A 19,468-nucleotide genomic window follows, 5' to 3' on the forward strand; every position below is an offset into this window, starting at 1 on the left:
CTCTCCGTTTCCACCCTGCCTTCCCCATTTCCGTCCCTCCAGTTTCCCTGCCCCTCCTTGCCTTTTCATCTTTGCTTTTTGGCAAATATTATCCATTTGATCTCCTACAGTTGATTTTTCTAAAGAGCACATTCCTCACGGGTGTTATTGTTTATTTTATAGACCAATCTATTATTTCAATGAAAGGTGACCTCCAGAGTGGCTTCAGTTCCAGGTTAAAAGGGTGTCTTAGGATGATCATTCCGTGGGTTCCTCCAGTTTCTATCATTCCAGTAAAACTGGTCTTTTTTTATGAATTTGAGTTTTCTTCTACATTTTTCTTCCATTCTAACTGGGACCTTCTATTGTGTCCCTGGTCAGAGTGGTCATTAGTGGTAGCAGGCACCATCTAGCTCTTCTGGTCTCAACCTAGAGGAGGCTGTGATTTGTGTGGGCCATTAGTCCTGTGAACTAATTGCTTCCTTGGGTCTTCGGTTTCCTTCAATCTGCTTTGCTCCGGACAGGAACAGACCAGTAGTTGTATCTTAGATGGCTGCTCACAAGCTTTTAAGACCCCAGATGCTACTCACCAAAGTAGGATGTAGAACATTATCTTTATGACCTAAATTGACCACTGACCCAATTGACCTAAATGTCCCCTGAGTCAATGGTCTTTAGCCTTCAAGCCCAGTCCCACAAGGTGTTTGGTTATGTCTGAGAAGTTTCCATAACTGTGCCTCCTATGTATTCTATTATATATGTGAATGTATACACAGCACATTCAAATATGTATATACAAACGTCCACAACTATACCTATATATACATGTGCATATACTTTCATATGCCCTCCCACATCTATATAGCATACATATCTACCTATGTAACCACTCACAATTTTTGGTTGCTATTACTGTTGTTGCTGAGTTGTATATGTTATAGCATTTATCGTAGTTGTCCATTATTCTTGCATACCTCTCAGTATCTTCATTTGCCTCTTTCACGTTGTGCTGACTTCTCCCATATTGTGTATTGCCTTTCCCTTCACCAGAATTAACACCTGTTTACTATCTAGTAAGTGACTGTCCCTCTTCTCCCCTCCCATCCCTGGTAACCACCAAAGAATGTTGCTTTCCATGTGTAAACCTATTCTTGACTTTTTATAAAAGTGGTATCATGTAATATTTGCCCTTTCGTGATTGACTTATTCCACTCAGCATAATGTCCTCCAGATTCATCCATATTATGTTTCGAGGACTCATCATTATTCTTTATTGTTGTGTAGTATCCCATTGTATGTATGTATCACGTTTGTTTATTCATTCATCCATTGATGGACACTTAGGCTGTTGCCATCTTTTTGCTCTTGTGAATAATGCTTCAATGAACATGAGTTGCATATGTCTATTCATGTCACTGCTCTTATTTCTCTAGTATATATACCTAGGGAATCCCTGGTGGTGCAGTGGTTAAAAGCTCAGCTGCTAACCAAAAGGTGGACAGTTCAAATCCACCAGCCACTCTTTGGAAACCCTATGCAGCAGATCTACCTCTGTCCAGTAGGGTTGCTCTGAGTCGGAATTGCCTCAACGACAACAGGTTTGGTTTGGTTTATATACCTAGGCGTGGGATTGCTGGATCATATGATATTTCTATCTTTTTAAGGAAAAGCTATAACATTTTCCATAGTGGCTGTACTATTTTACAACCCCATCAGGGGTGTATAAGAGTTTCAGTCTCCCCACAACCTCTCCACTATTCTTTGTTTTCTGTTTCTTTGATCAGTGCCATTTTTGGAGAGGTGAAATGGTATCTTACTGTAGTTTTGATTTGCATCTGTGTAATGGTTTATGATCACAAGCATCCCTTCATACGTTTGTTAACCACCTAATATCTTCTTTGGTGAAGTGTCCATTCGTGTCCTTTGCCCTTTTTTTGATTGGATTGTCTGTCTTTTTGTTGTTGAGGAGTTGAAGTTTTCTATATATTTTAGAGATTAGAACCTTGTTAGATATGTCATTTTCAAAATTTTTTTTCCTAGTCTGTAGGCTCTCTTTGTATTCTTTTGGTAAAATCTTTTGATGAGCATAAGTATTTAATTTTTAGGAGGCCCCAATTATCCTGTTTATCTTTTGTTGTGTGTGTGATTTTAGTTATGTTTGATAGTCTACTTATGCCATAGTTTAGGAGCCCTAGCTTTGAAAAAATTCAAGCCTTGAGTTGCAATATTGAAGGATCCTATGGGAAAAATATTAAATGATGCAGGAAACATCAAAAGAAGATGAAAAGAATACACACAGTCACTATACCAAAAAGAATTGGTTACATTCAATCATTTCAGGGGGTAGCATATGGCCAGGAACTGATGATACTGAAGGAAGAAGTCCAAGCTGCACTGAAGGCATTAGTGAAAAACAAGGCTGCAGGAATTGATGGAATACCAACTGAGATGCTTTAACAAATAGATGCAGCACTGGAAGTGCTCGCTTGTCTATGCCAAGAAATTTGGAAGACAGCTACCTGGTCAACTGACTGAAAGAGATCCATGTTTATGCCTATTCCCAGGAAAGGTGATCCAACAGAGTGTGGAAATTATCAAAGAATATCATTAATATCACACACAAGTAGAATTTTGCAAAAAAATCACTCAAAAGTGATTGCAACAGTACATCCATAGGGAACTGCCAGAAATTCAAGCTGGATTCAGAAGAGGATGCAGAACGAGGGATATCAATGCTGATGTCAGATGGATCCTGGCTGAAAGCAGAGAACACCAGAAAGATGTTTGCCTGTGTCTTATTGACTGTGCAAAGGCATTCAAGTGTGCGGATCACAACAAATTACGTATAACATTGCGAAGAACGAGAATTCCAGGACGCTTAATTGTGCTCAGGCAGATCCTGTACATAGATCAAGAGGCAGCTATTCAAACAGAGCAAGGGGATACTGCATAGTTTAAAGTCAGGAAGGGTGTGCTTCAGGGTCGTATCCTTTACACCGCACCTATTCAATCTGTATGCTGAGCAGATAATTCGAGAAGCTGGATTATATGCAGAAGAACAGGGCATCAGAATTGGAGGAAGACTCATTAACAACCAGCATTATGCAGATGATGGAACCTTGCTTCCTGAAAGTGAAGAGGACTTGACGCACTTACTGATGAAGAATCTTCAGTATGGATTACACCTCAACATAAAGAAAACAAAAATCTCTACAATTGGACCAATAAACAACATCATGATAAATGGAGAAAAGCTTGAAGTGGTTAAGAATTTCATTTTACTTGGATCCACAATCAACATTCATGGAAGTAGCAGTCAAGAAGTCAAGAGATGCATTTACACTGGGCAAATCTGCTGCAAAAGACCTCTTTAAAGTGTTGAAAAGCAAAGATGTCACCTTGAAGACTAAGGTACACCTGACCCAAGCCATGGTGTTTTCAGTCACCTCATATGCACTGCAAAATGTGGACGATGAGTAAGGAAGACAAAAAGAAGAATTGATGTCTTTGAATTGTGGTGTTGGTGAAGAATATACCATGGACTGCCAAAAGAACAGAGAAATCTGTCTGGGAAGAAGTACAACCAGAATGCTCCTTAGTAGTAAGGATGGCGAGACTATATCTCACACACTTTGGAAATGTTATCAGGAGAGATCAATCCCTAGAGAAGGACATCATGCTTGGTAAGGTAGAGGGCCAGCGAAAAAGAGGAACACCCTCAACAAGATGGATTGACGCAGTGGCTACAACAATGGGCTGAAGTGTAGCAACAATTGTGAGGATGGCACAGGACTGAACGTGTTTCATTCTGTTGTACATAGGGTTGCTATGAGTCAGAACAGACTTGACAGCACCTAACAACGATAGCTTTCTCCCTGTGTTATTTTCCAATAACTTTATAGTTTTAGGTTTAAGGTTTAGGTCTTTGATCCATTTTGAGTTAGTTTTGTGTACCGTATGAGGGATGGATCCTGTTTCATTTTTCTGCAAATGGATATCCAGTTTTACTGGTACCATTTGTTAAAGACACTATCTCTTCCCCATTGAATGGACTTTGACCCTGTGTCTAAGATCAGCTGTCTATAACTGGATGGCTTCACTTCTGGGTTCTTAACCCTGTTCTGTTGGTCTATACGTCTGTGGTTGTACCAATACCTGGCTGTCTTGACTACCATGTCTGTATAGTAAATTCTGAGATCGGGAAGTATTTTTTTTCTTTTTCAGCAATGCTTTAGCTATTCAGGGCTATTTCCTTTCCATATAAAGTTGGAGACTAGTTTTTCCATTTTGTTAATGAATGTTGTTGGGATTTGGATCAGGATTGTACTGTATCATTACATTGCTTTGGGTAGTATTTACATTTTCACAATGCTCAGTCCTTAATTATGTTGAGGAATTTCCCTTCTAATTTTGTTGAGAGTTTTTATCAGGAAAGGATGTTGGATTTTATCAAATGCCTTTTCTGCATTGATTGAAATGATCATGTAATTCTTTTTCTTTGTTTTATTTATGTGGTAAATTGTATTGATTGATCTTCTGGTATTAAACTACACTTGCATCCCTGGCATGAATCTCACCTGATCATGATGTATTATTATTATTATTATTTGATAAGCTGTTGAATTCTGTTGACTAGAACTTTGATGAGAATTTCTGCATCTATATTCATGAGGGATATTGGTCTGTATAATTTTCTGTTTTTGTTTTATCTTTGCTTGGCTTTGGTGTCAGGGTTATGCTGGCTTCATAAAATGAATTAGATAGTATTCCTTCTTTTTCTTTGTTCTGGAATAGTTTGAGTAGAATTGGTGTCAACTCTTCTCTGAATGTTTGGTAGAACTCTTCAGTTTTTTATGACATCTTCAATTTCTTCTTTTGTTATGGGTCTGTTCAGGTTTTTTGCTTCCGTTTGTTTTAGTTTAGGTAGGTAGTGTGTTTCTAGAAATTTGTCCACTTATTCTAGGTTTTCACATTTGTTAGAGTACAATTTTTCATAAAAATTCTGTTATGATCTTTTTTGTCTTGGTTGGTTCTATTGTAATGTCACTCATATCATTTTTTATTTTGGTTATTTGTATGTTCTCATTTTTTATCTCTGTCAGCTTGGCCAGTGGTATATCAATTTTATTGATCCTCTCAAAGAACCAACTTCTAATCTTGTTGATTCTTTCTGTTGTTTTTCTGTTTCCTATTTCATTTTTTTTTTCTTTTCTGATCTTTATTATATTTCCTTTTCTTCTGCTGATTGTGAACTTCTTTTGCTGCTCCTTTACTACTTGTTCGAGTTGTAGGGCTAAACTATAGATTTTGGCCCTTTCTACTTTTTTGATGTGTGCATTTATTGCTATAAATACTTTTATGAGCCCTGCTTTTGCTGTGTCCCAAAGATTTTGGTACATTGCAGTTTCATTCTTATTTGAGTCTAAGAATTTTTAATTTCTTCTGTTACTCAATAGCTTTTAAGAAAGGTGTTATTCAGTTTCCACGTCCCCCCCCCCCCCCCCACTTTTCTCTTTCTGTTATTGATTTCTAATTTTATAGTGTTACGGTCAGAGAAGATGGTTTGTATATTATTTTGATGTTTTAGAATTTATTGAGGCTTGCTTCGCCGACTAAAATATGGTCTATCCTGAAGAATCATCCATATGCTTTGGCTAAGAATGTGTACTGTGCTGCTGTTGAGTGGTGTGTTCTGTATACGTCTATGACATCAAGTTGGTTGATTGTGTTATTTAGATCTTCTGTACCTGTTTTGAGTTTCTTTCTAGTTGACCTGTCCATCACTGAAAGTGGTGTGTTAAAGTCTCCTACTGTTATAGTAAAACAGCCTATTTCTTCTTTCAATTCTGCTTGTTTTCTGTATTTTGGAGCTCTGTCACTGGGTGCTTAAATATATATTATATACATATGTCCTCTTGGTTGATTGACCCTAATCGCTATACGATGTCTTTCTTTGTCTCTTATAATGGATTTTGATTTAATATCCATTTTATCAGAGATTCTTATTGCCACTCCTGCTCTCTTTTCATTAATGTTTGCTTGATATATTTTTTTTCCCATCCTTTGATTTTTAACCTATTTATGTGTTGTGTCTCTTGTGGACAACATATTGATGGTTTATGTTTTTTGTCCACTTAGCCACTCTCTGTCTCTTGACTGATGCATTTAAACCATTTACACTCAGCGTAATCATAGAGAGATACAAATTTACTGCTGCCGTGTTGTTATGCTGTTTGGTGATGTTTATGGTTTCTTTGTTCCACTGAATTTTCTGTGCTGTGTCCTTTTTGTTTACGGATTTTCTTTTTCTTTTCATATCCTTTGTTGCTGTTGATTTTGTGTTTGCTGAGTTTTTTTTTTATTTTTTATTGTGCTTTAGGTGGAAGTTTACAGCTCAAGTTAATTTCTCATACAAAAATTTCTATACATTGTCATGGATTGAATTGTGTCCCTCCAAAATATGTGTCACCTTGGTTAGGCCGTGATCCCCAGTATTGTGTGTTTGTGCTACATTTTATAATTGTAATTTTATGTTAAAGAGGATTCGGGTGTGAATGTAACACCCTTACTGAGATTACATCCCTGATCCAGTGTAAAGGCAGTTTCCCTGGGGTATGGCCTGCCCCATCTTTGAACTTACAAAAGATACAAGGACAGGGAAGCAAGCAAAGGAGACCTCATACCACAAAGAAAGCAGCACCAGGAGTAGAGCATGTCTTTTGGACCCAGGGTCACTATGCCTGAGGAGCCCCTTGACCAGGGGAAGATTAATGACAAGGACCTTCCTCCAGAGCTGACAGAGAGAAAGCCTTCCCCTGGAGCTGATGCCTTGAACTGGACTTGTAGCCTACTAGACTGTGAGAGAATAAATTTCTCTTTGTTAAAGCCATCCCCTTGTATTTCTGTTATAGCAGCACTAGGTGACTAAGACACACATATTGTTATGTGACACTAGTTGCAATCCCAATAATGTGACAGCACACTCCCCCTTTCCACCTCGGATTTCCCATGTCCGTTCAGCCAGCTCCTTTCACTTTCTGCCTTGTCATCCTGCCTTCAGACAGGAGCTGCACATCTTGTATATCTACTTGAACTGGAAAACCTGGTCGCGTAGTGGTTAAGTGCTACAGCTGCTAACCAGGAGCTGGCAGTTCAAATCCACCAGGCACTCCTTGGAAACTCTACGGGGCAGTTCTACTCTGTCCTGTAGAGTCGCTATGAGTCAGAATCAACTTGATGGCAGTGGGTTTGGGTTTTGGTTTTATCTACTTGAACTAAGAAGCACGCCCTTCAAGAGTATTGTTTTTGTCTGATCTTTGTCTGAAGAGTTTGCTTCAGGAATGGTTTTAGTTCTGGCTTAACAGAGAGAATCGGGGGGCCATGTCTTCGAGGGTTCCTCTATTCTCTGTCAGACCATTAAGTCTGGTGTTTTTATGTAAATTTGAGTTCTGCGCCACACTTTTCTCTTGCTCCATCAGGGACTGTCTGTTGTGTTCCCTGTCACTGTGGTCATTGGTGGTAGCCAGGCACCATCTAGTTGGCCTGGTTCCAGGCTGATGGAGTCTCTGGTTTATACCGCCCTTTTGTCTCTTGAGCTAATATTTTCCTTGTGTCTTGGTGTTCTTCATTCTTCTTTGCTCCAGGTGGGTTAGGACCAATTGATGCATCTTACATGGCCACTCACAAGCTTTTAAGACCCCAAATGCCACTCACCAAAGTGGAATACAGAACATTTTCTTAATTGACCTAGATGTTCCCCAAAACCATGGTCCTCAGACCCCAGCTCCTGCTACTCTGTCCTTTGATGTATTTGGTTGTGTTCAGGAAATTTCTTAGCTTTTGGTTTAGTCCAATTGTGCTGACTTCCTCTGTATTCTGTGTTGTCCTTGCCTTCACCTATCTAGTTGTCTCCTATCTAGTTAGTGAATTCCCTTCTTCCTCCTTCCCCACCCTTATAACCATCAAAGAATGTTTTCTTCTGTGTTTAAACCTTTTCTTGCGTTCTTATAATAGTGGTCTCATACAATATTTATCCTTTTGTGACTGACTAATTTCACTCAGCGTAATGCCTTCCAGATTCATCCATGTTGTGAGATGTTTCTCGGATTCATCATTGTTCTTTATTTTTGCATAGTATTCCATTGTGTTTGTATACCCTAATTTGTTTATTCATTCATCTGTTTATGGGCACCTAGGTTGTTTCCATCTTTTTGCTATTGTGAACTGTGCTGCAATGAATATGGGTGTGCATATATCTATTCGTGTGATGGCTCTTATTTCTCTAGAATATATCCTGAGGAGTGGGATTGATGGATCCCATCGTAATGCTATTTCTAGATTTTGAAGGACACTCCAAATCAATTTCCAAAGTGATTGTACCATTTTACATTCCCACCAGCAGAGTATAAGTGTTCCAGTCTCTCCACAACCTCTCCAACATTTATTATTTTGTGTTTTTTTTGATTAATACTAGTTTTGTTGGGGTGAGATGGTATCTCATTGTAGCTTCTATTTGCGTTTCTCTAATGGCTAATGATGGTGAGCATTTCCTCCTGTATCTGTTAGCTGCCTGAATGTCTTCTTCGGTAAAGTGCCTGTTCATATCTTTACCCATTTTTTAATTGGGTTATTTGTCTTTTTGTTGTTGAGATTTTGCAATATCGTGTAGATTTTAGAGATTAGGTGCTGATGTGATTCATCGTAGCCAAATTGTTTTCCCCAGTCTGTAGGTTGTCTTTTTACTCTTTTGGTGAAGTCTTTGGTTGAGCATAAGTGTTTGATTTTTTTAGTAGTTCCCAGTTCTCTGGTTTCTCTTCTGGTGTTTGTGCATTATCAGTTTTGGTTTGTACTGTGTTTATGTATTAGGGATCCTAGCATTGTCCCTATTTTTTTTTCCATGATCTTTATCATCTTAGATTTTTATTTAGGTCTTTGATGCATTTTGAGTTAGTTTTTGTGCATGGTGTGAGGTATGGGTCTTGTTCCCTTTTTTGTAGTTGGTTATTCAGTTATGTCAGCACCATTTGTTAAAGAGACTGTCTTTTCCTCGTTTAATGAACTTGTGGCGTTTGACAAATATTAGCTGCTCACAAGTGGAAAAATTTACATCTGGATTCTCAATTCTGTTCCATTGGTCTATGTATCCATTGTTGTGCCAGTAGCAGGCTGTTTTGACTACCGCTGGGGTATAATAGGTTCTAAAATCAGGTAATATGAGACCTCCCACGTTTTTCTTCTTCTTCAGTAACACTTTACTTATCTGTGGCCTCTTCCCTTTCCATATGAAGTTGGTGATTTGTTCCTCCATCTTGTTGAAAAATGTCGTTGGAATTTGCATTGGGATTGCATTTTACCTGTAGATTGCTTTGGGTAGAATTGACAGTTTCACAATGTTGAGTCTTCCTGTCCATGAGCAAGGTATGTTTTTCTACTTCTGTAGGTCTGTTTTGGTTTCTTGCAGTTTTCTTTGTATAGGTCTTTTATGTCTCTGGTTAGATTTATTCCTGAGTATTTTATCTTCTTGGGGGCTATTGTAAATGGTATTGATTTGGTGATTTTTCTCTCTGACATTCTCTTTGTTGGGATAGAGGAATCCAACTGATTTTTGTATGTTTACCTTATATCCTGATACTTTGCTGAAATCTTCTATTACTTCCAGTAGTTTTCTTGTGGATTCTTTGGAGTTTTCTATATATAATATCATGTCATCTGCAAAGAGGAATACTTTTACTTCTTTCTTACCAATTTGGATGCCCTTAATTTCTTTTCTTTCCTTATTGCTGTGGTGAGGACTTCCAGCAGAACGTCAAATAAGAGTGGTGATAAAGGGCATCCTTGTCTGGTTCCTGTTCTCAAGGGGACTGCTTTCAGACTCTCTCCGTTTAGGATGATGTTGGCTGTTGGCTTTGTATACATGCCCTTTATTATATTGAGGAATTTCCCTTCTATTCCTATTTTGCTGAGAGTTTTTATCATGAATGGGTGTTAAACTTTGTCAAATGCCTTTTCTGCATCAATTGATAAAACCATGTGATTCTTGTCTTTTATTTATGCGGTGGATTACATTGATTCATTGATTGTTTTTCTAGTGTTGAACCATTCCTTTATACCTGGTATGAATCCCACTTGTCATGGTGAATTATTATTTTTTTGATATGCTGTTGAATTCTATTGGCTGGACTTTTGTTGAAGATTTTTATGTCTCTGTTCATAAGGGATATTGATTTATAATTTTCTTTTTTTTTTGTTATATCTTTACCTGGTTTTGGTGTCAGAGTTATGCTGGCTTCGTAGAATGAGTTTGGGAGTTCCATCTTTTTCTATGCTCTAAAATGCCTTTAGTAGTAGTGGTGTTAACTCTTCTCTGAAAGTTTGGTAGAATTCTCCAGTAATGCTGTTAGGGTCAAGGTCAGGGCTTCTTTTTGTTGGGATTTTTATAATTACTTCTTCAAGCTCTTCTTTTGTTATAGGTTTATTTAGTTTTCCTATTTCAGTTTGTGTTAGTTTAGGTAGGTAGTGTGTTTCTAGAAATTTGTCCATTTCCTCTAGGTTTTCAAATTTGTTGGAGTGCAGTTTTTCATAGTATTCTGTTATGATTCTTTTAATATCAGTTGGGCCTGTTGTGGTATCACCCCTTTCATTTCTTATTTGGGTTATTTGCTTCATCTCCTATTTTTCTTTTGTCAGTTTGGCTAATGGTTTATCAATTTTGTTGATCTTTTCAAAGAACCAGCTTTTGGTCTTGTTAACTCTTAATTTTTTTTCTATTTTCTATTTCATTTATTTCTGCTCTAATTTTTATTATTTCCTTTCTTCTGGTGCCTGAGGACTACTTTTCCTGCTGTCTTTCTATTTGTATGAGTTGTAGGGTTAATGTTTTGATTTTGGCCGTTTCTTTTTGAATGTTTCCATTTATTGATATAAATTAACCTCTGAGCACTTCTTTTGCTGTGTCCCAAAGGTTCTTATAGTCTGTGTTTTCATTCTCATTTGATCCTGTGAATTTTTTTATTCTTTTCTTGATTTCTTCTATAACTCAGTAGTTTTTGAGCAAGGTGTTATTCAGTTTTCATGTATTTGATTTTTTTTTCCTTGCTTTTTCTGTTACTGATTTCTACTTTTATGGCTTTATGGCCAGAAAAGATGCTTTGTAATATTTTGATGTTTTGCATTCTGTTAAGACTTGCTTTGTGACCAAATATTTGGTCTAGTCTGGAGAATGTTCCATGTGCACTGGAAAAGAAAGTATACTTCGCAGCTCTCGGGTGGAGTATTCTGTATACGTCTGTGAGATAGTTGATTGATTGTGGCATTTAGATCTTCTGTGTTTTTATTGAGCTTCTTTCTGGATGTTCTGTCCTTCGCCAAAAGTGGTGTGTTGAAGTCTCCTATTATTGTCGTGGAGCTCTATTATTCTTTTCAATGCTGTTTGTTTTATGTATTTTGAAGCCCTGTGGTTGAGTGAGTAAATATTTATTAAGGTTATGTTCTCCTGGCGTACTGACCCTTGTCTTAGTCATCTGGTGCTGCTATAATAGAAATACCACAAGTGGATGGCTTTAACAAAGAGAAATTTATTTTCTCACAGTCTAATAGGCTGGGAGTCCAAATTCAGGGAGTCGGCTCCAGGGGACGGCTTTCCCTTTCTGTCAGCTCTGGAGGAAGGTCTTTCTTGTCAATCTTCCCATGGACTACCAGCTTCTCTGCTGAGGAACCCCAGGTCTAAAGGATGTGCTCTTCTCCCAGTGCTTCTTTTTTGGTGATATGAGGTTCCCAACTCTCTGCTTCCTTCCCTTTCCTTTTATTGTTTTTAAGATAAAAAATGGTATAGGCCATACGCTAGGAAAACTCCCTTTACATTGGATCAGGGATATGACCTGGTAAGGGTGTTACAATCTTACCCTGATCCTCTTTAGCATAAAATTACTATCACAAAATGGAGGAAAACCACAGAATACTGGGAATCATGGCCTCACCAAGTTGATAAATGTATTTTCGGGGGGATATAATTCATTCCACAACAACCCTTTAACCATTATTATAGCGTCCTTTTTTAGCCTTTGTGATGGATTTTGCTTTAAAGTCTCTTTTCTCAAAGATTGATATTGCCGCTCGTGTTCTTTTTTGATTGTTGTTTGCTTGATATATTTTTTTCCATCCTTTGAGTTTTAGTTTGTTTGTGTCTTTGAGTTTAAGATGTGTCTCTTGTAGGCAGCATAGAGACAGATTGTGTTTTCTTTTATCCATTCTGCCACTCTGTGTCTCTTTATTGGGGCATTTAGTCCATTTACATTCAGCATAATTATTGATAGCTATGAGTTTACTGCTGTCATTTTGATGTGTTCGTGTGTGTGTGTGTGTGTTGTTGACAGGTTTTTTGTTCCACTTAATTTCTGTGCTGAGTCGTTTTTCTTTTCATCTTTCTCATTGTCGTTGGCTTTGTATTTGCAGTGTCTTTTTTTTTAATGCCTAGGATTGTTAGTTTCCTCTGTGGTTACCTTTAAATTTATCTCTATAAAAATAGTTTAAACCAATCTTTTATTTCTTGATATTACCTTTACTTCCTCTCCATATGAAAGTTCTATGGCTATATTATTTAGTCCCTCTTTTTTTGTTTTAATGCCATCATCTTTTATATATTGACGTCTGTTTCCCTTTTTTCAGTGTTTCAGCTTTTTTTAATTTTTGTGACTTCTGTATATGGATTGATACCTGATTGTTCTGTCCTGTGTTCTAGTGTTGGGTTGTTATATGTTGTTAGTGATTTTCTAACTAGAGGACTCCTTTTAGTATTTCTTATAATTTTGGTTTGTTTTTTACAAATTCTCTTAACTTCTGTTTATCTGGAAATGCCCTAATTTTGCCATCATATTTGAGAGACAGTTTTTCTGGATATATAATTCTTGGCTGGCAATTTTTTTTCCTTCAGGGCTTTATATATGTCATCCCATTGCCTTCTTACCTGCATGGTTTCTGCTGAGTAGCCACAGTTTAGTCTTACTGACTTTTCTTTGTAGATGACTTTTCATTTATCCCTAGCTGCTCATAAAATTCTCTCCTTATCTTTGGTTTTGGCAAGTTTGAAATATATCTTTATGACTTTCTTTTAGGATTGACCCTGTGTGGGGTTCAGTAAGCTTCTTGGATAGGTATCTTTTCATTTTTCACGATATCAGGGAGGTTTTCTGCCAACAAATCTTCAACACTTCTCTCTGTATTTTCTGTGCCCCCTGCCCAGTTCTGATACTCCAGTCACTTGTAGGGTATTCCTCTTGATATAGTCCCACATAATTTTTAGAGTTTCTTAGTTTTTTTAAATTCTTTTACTTTTCCTCAAATAATTTGTTGTCAAGTGCTTTATTTTCAGTCTCACTAATTCTGACTTCCATTTCCTCAGTTCTGGTTCTCTGACTTTCTAGTGAGTTGGTCTAATTCTGAAATTTTATTGTCCATCTTTTGGATTTCTATTTCCTGTCTCTTTATGGATTCTTGCAGCCTGTTAAATTTGTCATTTTGCTCATGTATAACCTTCTTAAGTCCCTCTGTTGCTATGCCTGTGTGTTCCTTGTCTTGGTCTGCATTATGCTTGATCTCCTTCCTGATCTCTTGAAGAGCTCTGTATACTAATCTTTTGAAATCTACCACTGGTAATTCCAAGATTTTATCTTCCTCCAGGAGGTTTCTTGGTTCTTTCTTTTGGTAACTTGCTGAAGCTGTCATGGTTTGTCTCTTTATGTGATTTGTTATTGACTCTCGTCTCCGAGCCACCAATAAGTTATTATATTTATTTATTTTATGTTTGTTTACTGTGCCCTAGCTTCTTGTTTTAATATATCCAAATAGGCTGGTCGGGTAAGCTACTTTGATTACTGATGTCTTTGAAGCTCTCCCGTCCTGTCACCAAGTGGTTATAGCTGATTCTAGGTATGTAGTCCAGGAGTCCATTTACTTTTCTTGTGTGGATTCAGCTCAGGTGTCCAAGTTGTCAGTCACAGAGTTTGTGGTTCAGGCTCTCACCTACAGTTCTTCAGGGCCAGGGCTACGTAGGGGTGATTGGAACAGACACAGCTATCTGGGTGTGGTAGGGGATAATGTGCTGAGCAAGATAGGGGGCTGACAGCTGTCCCTGGGTGCCTGGGTAGAAGGTGTGTCCCTGTTCCCTAGAGCTTGTAGGTGGGTGGGTTTTGCAGCCCGGCTTTGGACAACCAATACTGTTGGCTATAAGGACTGGGAGGCATCACTTATTCTTGGACCCTTGTCGTGGGTGTTCAGGTAGAGTGGGTGGAGCCACCAGTCCTCAGGCCCCTGATGTGAGTAGGTGAGGACATTGCTTAATGGGCAGGGCAGTGTCAAATGTCACAAATCTGCCACTCCCTTGATTTATCTTACTTTTCAAAATTATGTATCTAGGGTAATATCTGGGTGATGTTGTAATATGTCTTGATCTCAGGTTGTTGTTTGATGTCATTAGTTCTCTGTCCAAAGGACTCCCTTTAATATTTCTTGTAAGGTTGGTTTGATTTTTACAAATTTCCTTAATTTCTGCTTAGCTGGAAATGTCCTAACTTTGCCATTTGTACTCTAAAGACAATTTTGCTGGATATATATTTCTTGAGAGGTAATCCTTTTCTTTTGGGGTTTTGTATATGTCATCCCACTGTCATCTTGCCTGCATGGTTTCTGTTGAGAAATCAGAACTTAGTCTTATTGGAGCCCCTTTATAGTTGATATTTTGTTTTTTGTGAGCTTCTTTCAGAATTCTTTCTTTGTCTTTGGTTTTGGGAAGTTTGATTATGTTACGTCTTGGTGACTTTTTTGGGGTGTCTATCCTAAATGGGTTCATTGAGCTTCTTGGATGGAAACCTTCTCATCTTTCATATTAGGGGAGTTTTCTCTCAGTAAATCTTCAGAAATTCTCTCTCTGCTTTTTTCTTCTCCCCCTCTTTGGAATTCCAGTTACACGTAAATTCTTCTTGATAGTGACCCTCATAGCTCTTAGGCTTTCTTCACTTCTACTCATTCTTTTTTTTTTTTCCTCAAATAGATTTTTATGAAAGGTTTTGTCCTCTATTTTGCTGATTATTTCTTCCATTGATTCAATTCTACTTCTGTGTCTTTCCATTGAGTTATCTATTTTTGACATTTTATTGTTAATCTTCTCAATTTCTTGTTGTTGTTCTTGTATGATTTCTAATTGTCTGTTTATTTTGTCATTTTGTTCTTCTATTCTTTTCTTGAATTCTTACAGGGTTTTGTCAGTGTTTTCCTTGATCTCTTTGAAGAGCCTGTATATATGTCTTTTGAATCCCTTATCAGGTAGTTGTACTACTATTTCTTCCTCAGTAAATTTTTCGGCTCCTTTATTTTGCTCACTTGTTTTAGGCATCTTATCCTGTTTTTCCATATTATTTGTTATTGTCTGCTTTCTCCAAGGCATTAAGGCATTATTTTATATATTTATGTACACTCTTTTCTCACTTATTGACATAGTTAAGTTCCAAAGACCGGGCTCGCATTATATGAAAATGGGGGTTAACCACATCAGATCACAAAACAGAGGACGACTGTGTCATTACATAATTTCCAAATTACATCATTATATAACTGCCAAACCACTGAGAATCATGGCCCAGCCAAGTTGACGTAATACTTTAACCATCAACACCAGTGTTATTCTTGTCTTTCACCTTGGCTTTCCTAACTGCCAGAAATATGTCATTAATGCACAAAATAGTTGGGTAATTGATTTTTTACTGTTTTCATAAATGCAAAATGTCAGATAACGAGATAGTAAGCGAGGAGAAGGTGTATTCATTTATTGATCGTATGTTTTGTACTGATTTTTTGTTTTGTTTTGATATATCAGGGTGGTCATGGTGGATGTGCTCCACTGCTCCCTTGTCTAGTGGCACAGGAGTGCTCACATTACCTCTGGGTGGGTGTGGCAGCAGTAGGCAGGGAGAGTGTGTATTGTTGTTTACTGGGCATTGGGGGTTAGCCGTGGGTGGGTGCAGGACACCTCCTTTTGTCAGTCCAGCAGCACAGGAGTGTGTGATAGTGCTCACCAGGTGTGTGGGTTGGTATGTGGGGTGGGTGTGGCAGGCGACCAGGGATGGAGAAGCACTCTGCCTCTCACTGGAGAGGTGGGGGGAGTGGCAGGTGACCGGGAGCACGGGGCACTCACTGTCACTCCCTGGGTCAGGGGGGTGATAGAAGGGAGGTGTGGTGGGCTGTCTATGGTCTGGTCAGGTGAGTGACCTCCTGCTGAAAATCTGTGGATCTATTACTCCTTGTGCACCACCCACCTTATTGGTCAAGTACTTCTGCTGGTGAGTAGTCTTGTCTCTGGATCTACATAGAGGAAGGATCCTGCTATATGGATGCCAGGATCCCTGGATCTCTTGCCCTTCTTCCTGTACTTTCCCCCCTTAGATCCAGTTTATGTTCTGCTCACCTTACTTCATTCCATGTATGTCTACACAATTGCTCTGTTTCCCATTGGGGATTCTGCGAAGGTGCCTTCCTGTGCCCTCACCTGAGGTCACTGCTGGCTTTGTCTCAAGAGGACCACACTGTGCCAGGCTTGCTGGTAGAGTACCTGTGGTCCATATCTCTCCTCATTCGCTGTTTTTGTTCAGTTTCTTTTTTCAATCAATGTTTGATCTAATTCTCTACATTTCCATTATGCTCAGGGTTCCAGGATTATCATCCGTGTCTGTTTCACTTGGTTTCTTGGGTCTTTGCTTTAGAGGGACAGTGTGTTTGACTAAGCCGCCATCTTGGTCCATCTGGCCTGCCTAGAAAATTTTCACAAATCCTCTTAAATACCATAAGCTCGTTTTTGTCTTTGGGGTGATCAAATAATGGTTTAAGAGAGCTGATAATTTCAGCAGCTTTTTATGATCTGGTTATACCTTTATTGCAGAAAGCGTTTTTTAATACACTTTTATGAAGGGATATTGTTGTTGTTAGGTGCCATCAAGTCATTTCCAACTCATAGTGACCCCATGTACAACAGAACAAAACACTGCTGAATCCTGTTGCATCCTCATAATCATTGCTATGCTCGAGCCCATCGTTGTAGCCACTGTGTTAATTCATCTCATTGAGCATCTTCTTCTCTTTCGCTGACCTTCTACTTTACCAAGCATAGTGTCCCTCTCCAGGGACTGGTCCCTCCTGATCACATGTCCAAAGTATGCGAGACAAAGTCTTGCCATCCTCACTTCCAGAGAGCGTTCTGGCTGTACTTTCTCCAAGACAGATGTGTTTGTTTTTCTGGCAGTCCACAGTATAGTCAATATTCTTCGCCAACGCCATAATTCAAAGGCATCAATTCTTCTTTAGCTTTCCTTATTCATTGTCCAGCTTTCACCTGCATATGAGGTGATTGAATATAGTAGAACAATAAATAATTAATTTGCTGTGGTTATTCTGAATCTGTCAACAGGAGACATGGTCAGAACTCAGAATCCATATGCTGAATGCATTACTATTCAGACAAGACCTATACCTGAGTGAAAGGTTTTCTGGCAACAATTCCTAAATCATTTGTTAAGGATAACAATCATAAAGTGTCTATTCTATGAAACCAGGGAGGTACTTGTAAAATAAATATTTCACCTGAAATAATTGATACGAAATGCCCAAACTGCATTCTGATCTTTTGAAATATCTATATATTTGAGATATCAGAGTTAAAAGTCTTCCTTAACACCCACCTTGGTTTCATTAATAATCCTACATAATAGTTTTAACAAATTACTGCAGGTCAGTTGAGTGAAATAAATACTGTATTTTGCTGTATTTTAAAAACTAATTTAAATTACTTCTATCCTCCGGCCCTGGAAGGTGGTGACAGGACTTCCAACTGGTTCCAAACAATTCAGTAATTCCTGACATAAATGAGGACAGAGTATATGTTGCATAGCAACCAAATCTGTTGCCCATTGGGTTTTAACTGAGTAGGAAACAAACAGTGGCTAGCGGATCAGAGATGGTGGTCGCTTTGAAAGTGTATTGCCCTCCACAGTCCTGCCAATAGCCCAATCTCCTGCATGGATCCCAAAAGTTTCAGGACCCTAATGAGAGAGATTGTATTATTTGGCCGGACTATGGAGAGCGGCACACATTTGAAGTGGCGCAGTTGCTGCCATCTTTGACCAGGGCACTACTGTTTGTTTCCCACTTGGGTCAAAACCTGACAGGCAACAGACTTGGTTGCTGTGCATTGTGTACACCGCCCTTTTTTATGCCAGCAATTACTGAACCATTCTGAACTGGTTCGATGTCTTGGTTGTTGAGAAGTGCAGCCCGTCACTCTGTGGGGCGCTCACTCTCTTTTTGGATAGTTCAAGAAGTTCCTCAGTCTGTGGGCTCCGGCTGCTTTATGATCACTGAGAGTGCTGTTTTGTGCTGGACCTCCATTGGCTTATAGTCTGGTCTTGGGGCTTTCTCAGATGTGGGTCTCACTCACCTGTCTTCCTGCCCAAGCCTACACAGTCCTTTCTGTGTCAGTGCCTTCCTCCAATAGTTTCACCCCCTATGGGACAAACAAACCATGGAAATGAAGACCAAGGTCCTGCTATAAGCATTAGTGGGGATGGTTGGGCTGCTTTGGACACAATGTTTTTAAGTTTCCTGGGTCTGTATCCATACTTGAAACCTTCTTTCCTCCTAGATCCTAAGGAGACAGTTACATTCCTGAAATTAGGCACACCTCTTTTCAACACTGGGATCCCTTTGGCTCTCAGACCAACCAGTTGTCATCAAGATGATTTTTACTCTGGGCTATGTGTGTCAGAGTAGAAGCAAGCTCCACAGGGTTTTCAGTGGCTGCTTTTTTCAGAAGTAGATCATCAGCTCTTTCTTCCCAGGAGTCTCTGGGTAGACTTTAACCTTTTGGTTGGCAACCAAGCAGGTTAACTGTTTGTACTACCCAAGGACTCTCAGACAGACCAACATAAATGCCCTTTGTTAATTCCCTCCTAGGGGTGGGGAAGACCAGACTTCAAGGCTTAGCTATCATTTGGAAATGTAATGGAAAATTACCTCTCATTTTTTATGAAGTGAGACCATAAGGAAATAAGACAATTAATTCTTCCATAGGTTATTCTGCTATGTAAACTTTCATGTAACACAGACAGCAAACAAGTTTCCTTATCTGAAAACAAAAACGATGAAATTTATTGATTTCTTAATCTAAATGTCAGTATTCAGAGAAGCTGCTTCTCGATTGTGTATGATTTCCTGCTAAGTGACTTTCCTTGTCTGTTGAGCACATACTAATTTATACTTTAACCGTAAATTCACCCAGGATTTTCAAGAGGACTTTGGCCAATAGGAAAGATTGCCATTGTTGTTAGCTGCGGTGAGATTGGCCCCTGACTCATTGAGACCCCATGTACAAGGGAATGAAATGCTGCCTGGTACTATGCCATCCCCTTGATCAGTTGCAGATTGGACTGTTGTGCTCCACTGGGTTTTTATT

General features: G+C 38.7%; 1 protein-coding gene across 2 annotated transcripts in view; it reads left to right on the top strand.

The window, feature by feature from the left end:
- Positions 1–19,468, top strand: part of ZMAT4 (zinc finger matrin-type 4) — a 282,267-nt gene that overhangs the window by 170,075 nt on the left and 92,724 nt on the right. The window lies entirely within an intron of this gene.

The sequence above is a fragment of the Loxodonta africana genome, chromosome 19, assembly GCF_030014295.1.
Source record: "Loxodonta africana isolate mLoxAfr1 chromosome 19, mLoxAfr1.hap2, whole genome shotgun sequence".
In the NCBI taxonomy this organism is placed as follows: domain Eukaryota; kingdom Metazoa; phylum Chordata; class Mammalia; order Proboscidea; family Elephantidae; genus Loxodonta; species Loxodonta africana.